We start from the raw sequence: 8,215 nt of genomic DNA on the forward strand, positions 1-8,215 counted from the left end.
AAGATGTTTACACAGATCAGACACGGACAGAGTATGATTAGCTCGGCTTCAAGGGTGTTTATTAAATAATAAACAAAAGGATAGGTCTCCCCCATGAGACCCTCTCCGGTATACCGTCTTCTGGGCTCCGGGTCTTGCTGTATCCTGTCAGGCACACAAACTCAACCGTCTTAGCTCAGGCACCGTATCCAACTACACAGAAATCCCCTTACTTCCCCCAGTCCTCTCCTGTGTGCTGCCTTTCTGGCAGCTTTATGGGGCTTGTACAGCTGGTGAGCAATCAGCCCTTGATTACTCACCAACTCCCCAATCAGCCCCAATTAGTCCTGGGCGGAGAGCCCGTCGAGACCTGGCACGTCCAGCAGATGGAGCCATCGCCTCGTGATGTATACTCCGTCTGTCACCAAGCCTTGACGAATCTCCAAATGGTGGCTGACCTGCTGTACGCCACAGTACACTCTTCTGGCCTCACTTATACTCCTGAGATGTCCTCCTTTGTTATTTTGTGCCCAAATATCTTTCCAGCTGCTTCAGTGATGTCGTTCTTGAAGATCTTCTCTGGATTGGCTGGTATATTGTGGGCGAGAACAGAGAAGCGGTTCTGCAGCATAAGTTGGAAGATGGGTTTTACAACTGGAAACTGTAGTTTAGCAACATTAAACCTGGGTTCATTGGAGGAGGATGCATTGCGTTTTAGGTGAAGATGGAGGGTCATGGATAGAAACCTGTGTTATACATTACCGGTCAAAAGTGCTATGATGAAACTGGCTCTCATGAGGACCGCCACAGGAATGGAAGACCCAGACTTACCTCTGCTGCAGAGGATACGTTCATTAGAGTTACCAACCTCAGAAATTGCAGCCCAAATAAATGCTTCACAGAGTTCAAGTAACAGACACATCTCAACATCAACTCTTCAGGCCTTCATGGTTGAATTGCTGCAAAGAAAGCACTACTAAAAGACACCAATAATAAGAAGAGACTTGTTTGGGCCAAGAAACATGAGCAATGGACATTAGACCGGTGGAAATCTGTCTTTTGGTCTGGAGTCCAAATTTGAGATTTTTGGCGGTGTAGGTGAACGGATGATCTCTGCATGTGTGGTTCCCACCGTAAATCATGGAGGAGGAGGTATTGTGGTGTGGGGGTACTTTGCTGGTGACACTATCTGTGAGTTATTTAGAATTCAAGGCACACTTAATCAGCATGGCTACCACAGCATTCTGCAGCGATACCCCATCCCATCTGGTTGGGTTTAGAGGGACTATCATTTGTTTTTCAACAAGACAATGACCAGCGGGGATTGTTGAGTATGTGATCTATTTATTTGATTGTGGGGCCATCATTACTAATCTGGAGTGTGTGTATTTATGAGAGTAGAAGCATTGTTCAGTCCTTAGACTGTGGCTGGTTAAAAATTCCAGGAGTCTGTTACTATTGTCTTTTCGGATGCAAGGCATCAGGTCCTCGTGCGCTATCAAAGCCATTGCTGTCGGAGCCAGTCTTTACATTGAAGTCACCCACAATGCACACAATATCATAAGGCTGGTTAGGCTTTCCAGCTGTGTGAAAAATAAGTACTTTCGTCTTTTGACGAAGCGGCTCCCGGACCCGACATCATTCCCACTGACACACACACAAAACACTCCCTGATGCTTCCCTTAGGTGAGGTGTTATTCTGTAACAATGTGCGCTGAGAGTCGGGAAGCAAGTTCAGGGCTGTGAGTGTTTTAATAAATAAACATAATACAAAATAAGAAACACGACCAACACACAGACATGCCACAGAAACAATTTCGCCTAGTGAAGGAACCAAAAGGAGTGACATATATAGGGAAGGTAATCAGTGAGGTTATGGAGTCCAGGTGAGTCTGATGACACGCAGGTGCGCGTAACGATGGTGACAGGTGTGCGACATAACGAGCAGCCTGGTGACCTAGAGGCTGGAGAGGAAGCACACGTGACACCATGAGCATTAACATAGGAGCACATCATATTTGGTGACAAATGAAAACTAAGTCTAGGCTATATATTTTTTTAAATTAAGGCATACTGTACATACATTTTTCAAGGAATAAGCAAAGGCTTTGATTTCTGGTCTTATAAAACAGTAGATTATAGTTCAGTACAGTAAAGTACAGTACAGTAGACTAGAGTTCAGTACAGTACAGTAGAGCACACTAGAGTATAATTGACTGTATTGTACTGTACTGAACTCTACTCTACTGTTCTGTGATGTGCTCCGCTGGGATTTACTGTGCGGTATTGGGATGTCCGAACCTGTGAAACATTAGACATCTATGATTGGTAAAGACTTGTTTCAGGACCGGGCCAACCAAATGTGGTCTTGTTTGGGAGTTGAGCTATTATAATAACCAATGTTAATTATGATGCTAGTTAGTTAAAACATGGCTCGACCTAGGAACTCAAAAATAGGTTTGAATTATAGCTCTCCATACATTTACAAGGAAAGTAACAAGATTTTTAAATTAGCACACGGGAATACAAGGACATATGACAATAAATGCTGAAGCGGGGAACAGAGCGGGGGAACAGACAGATATAGGGGAGGTAATGACAGAAGTGATTGAGTCCAGGTGAGTCGAATAATCGCTGATGCTGATGACGGGGGAAGGCAGGTGTGCTTAATGATGGTGGCAGGAGTGAGTAATTCTGGGGACCCTGGCGCCCTTGAGTGCCAGGGGGGAAGAGTGGGAGCAGGCGTGACAGTACCCCTCCCCCCTCTAGGGGCGTCCCCCGGTGTCCCACCTGGGCGAGCCTGATGGGCCGGCCGAGGCACGGGCACTGGACAAGCCCGGCTGTGCGTGAAATCTTGATGAACCGGCAGAGGCATGAGAGCCTGGCGAGCCGGCTGAGGAATTGGAGCCTGTTGATCCCGCTGAGGCGTGGGAGCCCGATAATCCGGCGTAGGCGTAGCAGCCTGACGAGCTGGCTGGGCGTAAAAACCTGACGATCCGGCTGAGGCCTGACGTGGGATGGACACCTTCCGAGCCAACCGGGGAAAGAAACCTCCCGATCCAGCTAGGGCGTGACAGCCCGACGAGCTGGCTTAGGCACCCCTGGTTCTATCGGTGGCTGCCCCCGGACCCGACGTCACCACCAACCGGAAAGCCAGCACTCCCCGATGCTTCGTTTGGGGGCTTCAGCATTCTGTAAGGACCGTCGCCGGAGAGAATTACATCCCTAGAGCAATAAAAGAATATACATACACTGGGGAGAACAAGTATTTGATACACTGACGATTTTGCAGGTTTTCCTACTTACAAAGCTTGTAGAGGTCTGTAATTTTTTTATCATAGGTACACTTCAACTGTGAGAGACGGAATCTAAAACATAAATCCAGAAAATCACATTGTATGATTTTTAAGTAATTAATTTGCATTTTATTGCCTGACATAAGTATTTGATCACCTACCAACCAGTAAGAATTCCGGCTCTCACAGACCTGTTAGTTTTTCTTCAAGAAGCCCTCCTATTCTCCACTCATTACCTGTATTAACCGCACCTGTTTGAACTCGTTACCTGTATAAAAGACACCTGTCCACACACTCAATCAAACAGACTCCAACCTCTCCACAATGGCCAAGACCAGAGAGCTGTGTATGGACATCAGGGATAAAATTATAGACCTGCACAAGGCTGGGATGGGCTACAGGACAATAGGCAAGCAGCTTGGTGAGAAGGCAACAACTGTTGGCGCAATTATTAGAAAATGGAAGAAGTTCAAGATGACGGTCAATCACCCTCGGTCTGGGGCTCCATGCAAGATCTCACCTCGTGGGGCATCAATGATCATGAGGAAGGTGAGGGATCAGCCCAGAACTACACGGCAGGACCTGGTCAATGACCTGAAGAGAGCTGGGACTACAGTCTCAAAGAAAACCATTAGTAACACACTACACCGTCATGGATTTAAATCCTGCAGCGCACGCAAGGTCCCCCTGCTCAAGCCAGCGCATGTCCAGGCCCGTCTGAAGTTTGCCAATGACCATCTGGATGATCCAGAGGAGGAATAGGAGAAGGTCATGTGGTCTGATGAGACAAAAATAGAGCTTTTTGGTCTAAACTCCACTCGCCGTGTTTGGAGGAAGAAGGATGAGTACAACCCCAAGAACACCATCCCAACCGTGAAGCATGGAGGTGGAAACATCATTCTTTGGGGATGCTTTTCTGAAAAGGGGACAGGACGACTGCACCGTATTGAGGGGAGGATGGATGGGGCCATGTATCGCGAGATCTTGGCCAACAACCTCCTTCCCTCAGTAAGAGCATTGAAGATGGGTCGTGGCTGGGTCTTCCAGCATGACAACGACCCGAAACACACAGCCAGGGCAAATAAGGAGTGGCTCCGTAAGAAGCATCTCAAGGTCCTGGAGTGGCCTAGCCAGTCTCCAGACCTGAACCCAATAGAAAATCTTTGGAGGGAGCTGAAAGTGACTAAACTGACTAAAGGTGACTAAACTGCCTGGATTGTAAACTGTCATGGTCAAAACATATTGATACAATAGTAGCTAAGATGGGGAGAAGTATGTCCATGATAAGGCGTTGCTCTACCTTCTTGTCAGCACTGTCAACAAGGCAGGTCCTACAGGCCCTAGTTTTGTTGCACCTGGACTACTGTTCAATCGTGTGGTCAGGTGCCACAAAAATGGACTTAGGAAAATTGCAATTGGTTCAGAACAGGGCAGCACGGCTGGCCCTTGGATGTGCACAGAGAGCTAATATTAATAATATGCATGTCAGTCTCTCCTGGCACAAAGTGGAGGAGCGATTGATTTCATCACTACTTGTTTTTATGAGAGGTATTGACATGTTCAATGCACTGAGCTGTCTGTTTGAACTACTAGCGCACAGCTCAACCACCCATGCATACCCCACAAGACATGCCACAAGAGGTCTCTTCACAGTCCCCAAGTCCAGAACAGACAATGGGAGGCACACAGCACTACATAGAGCCATGACTACATGGTGTTGGAGTCGTGCTTGACCATTGAGTCATGGGAGTACAGGAGGGGACTAAGCACGCACTCCTGAGGGGCCCCCGTGTTGGGAATCAGTGTGGCCGATGTGTTGTTCCCTACCCTTACCACCTGGGGGCGTTCAGGAAGTCCAGGATCCAGTTGCAGAGGGAGGTGTTTAGTCCCAGGATCCTTAGCTTAGTGATGAGCTTTGAGTGCACCATGGTGTTGAACGCTGAGCTGTAGTCAATGAACAGCATTCTCACGTAGGTGTTCCTTTTGTCCAGGTCGGAAAAGGCAGTGTGGGAGTCATCTGTAGATCTGTTGGGGCAGTATGTGAACTGGAGTGGAACTAGGGTTTCTGGGATGATGGTGTTGATGTGAGCCATGACCAGCCTTTCAAAGCACTTTGTGGCTACAGATGTGAGTGATACGGGTCAGTAGTCATTTAGGCAGGTTACCTTGGTGTTCTTTGGCACAGGGACTATGGTGGTCTGCTTGAAACATGTCAGAAAATGTCAGTGAAGACACTCACCAGTTGGTCAGCGCATGCTCTGAGTACACGTCCTGGTAATCCGTCTGGCCCTGTGACCTTATGAATGTTGACCTGTTCAAAGGTCTTACTCACATCGGCTATGCAGAGCGTGATCACACAGTTGTTTTGAACAGCTGGTGCTCTCATGCATGCTTCAATGTTGCTTGCCTCGAAATGCGCATAGAAGTAATTTATCTCATGTGGTAGGCTCGTGTCACTGGGTAGCTCGTGGCTGGGCTTCCCTTTATAGTCTGTAATAGTTTGCAAGTCCTGCCATCATCCGACTAGCGTCAGAGCTGGTGTAGTAGGATTCAATTTTAGTCTTATATTGAAGCTTTCCCTATTTGATGGTTTGTCGGAAGGAGTAGCGGGATTTCTTATAAGCGTCCGGGTCAGAGTCCTGCTCCTTGAAAGCGGCAGCTCCATCCTTTAGCTCAGTGCGGATGTTACTTGTAATCCATGGCTTTTAGTTGGGGTACTGTGGGGACGACGTCATCGATGCACTTATTGAGGAAGCCGGTGACTGATGTGGTATACTCCTCAATGCCATTGGATGAATCCCGGAACATATTCCAGTCTATGCTAGCCAAACAGTCCTGTAGCTTAGCATCTGCGTCATCTGACCACTTCAGTATTGAGCGAGTCACTGGTACTTCCTACTTTTGTTTTTGCTTGTAATCAGGAATCAGAAGGATATAATAATGTGCCCTTCACCATCTTTGTGACCACAAACCTAGAGAAATGGCATCTTATGTTTGTGGAAATCTTTGTTTGTGTTGTTTGGGTGGCACTGTGTGATGCACTGTCAGCCTCTTCTAGATGTGAAGTGTTTACTCTGCCCAGAATCTGTTCACGTTAAGCAGATCATTCATTATTAATTCTCAGGTACTATTGTATAGTTTTTAGCCAGTACACTCTTAGGTCAAAGGTGCAATCTAGAATCTAAAAGGGTTCTACGGCTGTCCCCATAGGAGAACCCTTTGAAGAACCTTTTTTGGTTCCACGTAGAAGCCTTTCGAGTTCCACGTAGAATGCTTTCCACAGAGGGTTCTACATGGAACTTAATAGGGTTCTCCTGCAAGACAAGACATTGCAAGATACAGATTACCAAGACATGGTACTTTCTGCTTGCCCCCTTCTGCTTTCCATCAAGCTGGCTCACCTGCTCTTTCTCACCTGCTCTTTCTCTTCGAGTGGTGCAGCGGTTTAAGGCACTGCATCTCAGTGCAAGAGGTGTCACTGCAGTCCCTGGTTTGAATCCAAGCTGCATCACATCCGGCCGTGATTGGGAGCCCCATAGGGCGGCGCACAATTGGCCAAGCGTCGTCCGGGTTTGGCCGGGGTAGGCCGTCATTGTAAATAAGAATTTGTTCTTAACTGACTTGCCAAGTTAAATAAAGGTTAAATAAATAAAATAAAATGTAAATAAATACATTTGCTAATGAGACATCAGACACAAGACATCACCGGCAACAATGTCGCCTATGGGCACAAACCCACCGTCACTGGACCAGACAGGACTTGCAAAAAGTGCTTTTCACTGACGAGTCGTGGTTTTGTCTCACCAGGGGCGATGGTCGGATTTTCGTTTATCGTCGAAGGAATGAGCGTTACACTGAGGCCTGTACTCTGGAGTGGGATCGATTTGGAGGTGGAGGGTCCGTCATGGTCTGGTGCGGTGTGTCACAGCATCGTCGGACTGAGCTTGTTGTCATTGCAGGCAATCTCAATGCTGTGCGTTACAGGGAAGACATCCTCCTCCCTCATGTGGTACCCTTCCTGCAGGCTCATCCTGACATGAACCTCCAGCATGACAATGCCATCAGCCATACTGCTCGTTCTGTGCGTGATTTCCTGCAAGACAAGAATGTCAGTGTTCTGCCATGGCCAGCGAAGAGCCCAGATCTTAATCCCATTGAGCACGTCTGGGACCTGTTGGATCGGAGGGTGAGGGCTAGGGCCATTCCCCCCAGAAATGTCCGGGAGCTTGCAAGTGCCTTGGTGGAAGAGTTGTGTAACATCTCACAGCAAGAACTGGCAAATCTGGTGCAGTCCATGAGGAGGAGACACACTGCAGTACTTAATGCAGATGGTGGCCACACCAGATACTGACTGTTACTTTTGATTTTGACCCCCCCCTTTGTTCAGGGACACATTATTCCATTTCTGTTAGTCACAGGTCTGTGGAACTTGTTCAGTTTATGTCTCAGTTGTTGAATCTTATTATGTTCATACAAATATTTACACATGTTAAGTTTGCTGAAAATAAACACAGTTGACAGTGTTTTTCTGCTGAGTGTATCTTAGTTGGCATGCCTGCTGGCAAGGTTGGTAGACTTTAGAAAAGCAAGCAATAACTAAATGTACTGAATAAGACTCACATTCATTTGCCCAGATTTTTTGCAAAGATGCAGAGAAGCATAATTAGTTTATTTAAAAAAATAACCAACAGTCAGGAGGATACAGACAGCTGAAGTGGTATGCTTAGTTATGCAGACAAAATGACTAAGTTTTGACATAGAATTAAGCCTAATGATTATGGCTTTAGATTGCAGGAAAAATCTGTCTCAGGTGTTTGAAAAATGCAAAATTCTCCAATTTGCCCTCTGGACAACCCCACAGTCATCCTCACGCACTTTGTGCCCCATACATTTTTTTGGTGTGCTCATAGATTATACATATATAAATTACACATTGACAC

Source organism: Salmo trutta, chromosome 12 (assembly GCF_901001165.1).
Source record: "Salmo trutta chromosome 12, fSalTru1.1, whole genome shotgun sequence".
In the NCBI taxonomy this organism is placed as follows: Eukaryota; Metazoa; Chordata; class Actinopteri; order Salmoniformes; family Salmonidae; genus Salmo; species Salmo trutta.